The 2433-nt window shown below is 40.2% G+C and overlaps 1 non-coding gene across 1 annotated transcript; it reads left to right on the top strand.

Moving 5' to 3' along the window:
• The first annotated feature begins 291 nt into the window (after positions 1-291).
• On the top strand, positions 292-373 carry trnas-uga (transfer RNA serine (anticodon UGA)). Its single transcript has one exon. It is a non-coding gene; the product is annotated as a tRNA-Ser (tRNA).
• Positions 374-2433: the final 2060 nt, after the last annotated feature.

Below are 2433 nucleotides of genomic sequence, written 5' to 3'. Positions count from 1 at the left end.
ATCTAATTTGGCACCAGATGATGAGCAATTGAGTCAAAGTCGATCGGACGCAGTGGGACAATGACCCTGTCTTCGTGGTGTACATCCGTGACTCTATAATTCGACGAAGAATCATTCACACAATTTCAGCTGTGTCAGAATCTAGTTTGCGGTGAAAGCCTGTCAATCTGCGAAGGTAGCGTTCGTCTGGGTCTCTGCAAAGGAGTTGGCGAAATCTTTGGGTCTTGACAATTTGTTCTTCCAACAAATGAATTCAGTTGTTTTACCATTAAAATTGACCAAATTCCCGCAGCTGTGATGGCCGAGAGGTTAAGGCGTTGGATTTGAAATCCAATGGGGTCTCCCTGCGCAGGTTCGAATTCTGTTCACAGTGCCGAATCTCGTAAAAGTCATTAATTGTTTTGCAGGATTTGGATTTCGTGGAGCTTGAGCTTTGCATTCAATCGAAAGTAAATTTTCAACTGTGAAGAATCCGAAGTAGTTTCAAGACTGACCCAGTCATCTAATTGAATAAATTATATGTCGATACACAAAAAGCCACCAACTTCCAACACGAATCAGTTTCAACACATTTGTCGAATTATCGTGAAATTTGGATGTTTGGGGTGGGGGGTGTGTGGAATTGAGTAAAACAAGAAGCAATGCAACACATTTACCTGCAGGTGATGAATAGTTTTTAGGATCAGTTGAAAGTCAAGCTGAGAAAGTTCGACCTAATTTACAGCTGACTCTCAAGGCCAATAATCTTTTACATCAGCAGTCAATGAATTAGAAAAAAAACAACTCCATGTGTGGAAAGGAACTCGACTGATCCAGGTTCCTGGCTTGCGATGTGAAAAGGCAAGGCGATATCAGCGGAGTAGAATTTTCTGGAAATATTAGAAATGGAATGTTTACGGTCTTCTGCTGTCCACATTCGTTAGAAACTGTGCATGAGGAACTGAAATTGAAAATTAACGATGAAAATCAGACTTAGACCTCTGCTTGTGGTGTAGCATTGTTCAGAACAATAGGTTGTTGTTGAGGTTAAAATTGACCAAAATAATCGATGGGGATCTTATCCACGGCCTTCGTTGGAGCAGTTGGTGTGGAGAGCTCAGCTTGAAGAACCAAATGCCAATTATTCATCCTGGCTGTCTGAATTGTTTAGTTAAACATACTCCCAGTTTAATGAAAAAAACCTTTGCTATCAGAGTTAGTTGTTTTCATGTCAGCATGTTCCGATATGAGAAGACCCTTATGAGTAGATGTGAATTAAATTTTGACTCTAACGTCAGAGAAGTTGACACATTTCTGCACCAAAATAAGCACTACCATTGGTATCAAATCAAACTGAACAAAGGACTAGTCACTTAGACATTTCCTGTCTGCAGACTCTGCCAATGGATCGTTCAGGCCCCATGTAGGAATAGGGCGTGGTGACATCTGTTCGCAAGTGGATCACTTTATTCTTGCTCTCGATCCATAAACCGTAATTCATTTTGAACTTCTTAGCCATCAGCATGATAAGAGGTACATAATGCACAGGTTTGCTTCACGAAACAAAGAGCGAAATCTTATTCAATGCAGACGCAAATTCAAGTTGTCCCTGGTCGACCAGAAGACAGATATCGCGAAACAAAGTGAATACAGAAAACAATCAATGTTTTCTGGGAGTCAAAAAGATGTACTGGAAGAAGGGAAACATATATTTGGAATTAAAGTCACATACCACTTCCACAGACTAAATGTTCTTGCACCATTATCTTAATTTGATCTTGATGTCCACCATTGCTGCAAAAATTATCTTAACAACTCAGAACTTTGTGTTCTTTGATATTCTCTCCTTCATGTTTCTCTTGATTTTGAAACTAAAACCGAGCAATAGTAATTCACCCTATTTCACTTGCAAAGATCAGAAGAAGATCAATTTATAAGAGAACAGAAATAAAGCTACGTCTGTCTTTCGAGAGAAAACACAGTTACCATTTCGACTCTAAAAAGTCTTCTTCAGAAGTCTGCACAATGAACTCGAAATAGTAGACCGAAAATGAAAAAAAAAGAGCCAAACTGCCGCGAATACACCACCCGCAAGTGCATCAAGTCCTACTCGAATATGCCGGATTACTACTATCAACATCAGTGAAGAACGGAACAAAGCTCATTCTGCAGTTGTCAACCTGTTATGGCGTAGTTTGTAAAGTCAGAAATATGATTCGGTAAAAAGCGGGATGAAAGCAGGATATAGGAAGTCTGAAAAAAGCAAATGCGTGCTTTGCTTTGAAGAATGTTGGCAGTGATGAAAATGGAAATTAACTACAGTGACGGGGCTTAATTAATAGCTGAAAATGTGTTGCTGGAAAAGCGCAGCAGGTCAGGCAGCATCCAGGGAACAGGAGAATCAACGTTTCGGGCATAAGCCCTTCTTCAGGCATCTGCAGACCTCACTTTCTC

Source organism: Chiloscyllium plagiosum, unplaced genomic scaffold, assembly GCF_037043375.1.
Source record: "Chiloscyllium plagiosum isolate Xiang-an unplaced genomic scaffold, Cpla_swu_hap1 HiC_scaffold_45, whole genome shotgun sequence".
In the NCBI taxonomy this organism is placed as follows: Eukaryota; Metazoa; Chordata; class Chondrichthyes; order Orectolobiformes; family Hemiscylliidae; genus Chiloscyllium; species Chiloscyllium plagiosum.
This window is presented reverse-complemented; position numbering and strand designations above follow the sequence as displayed.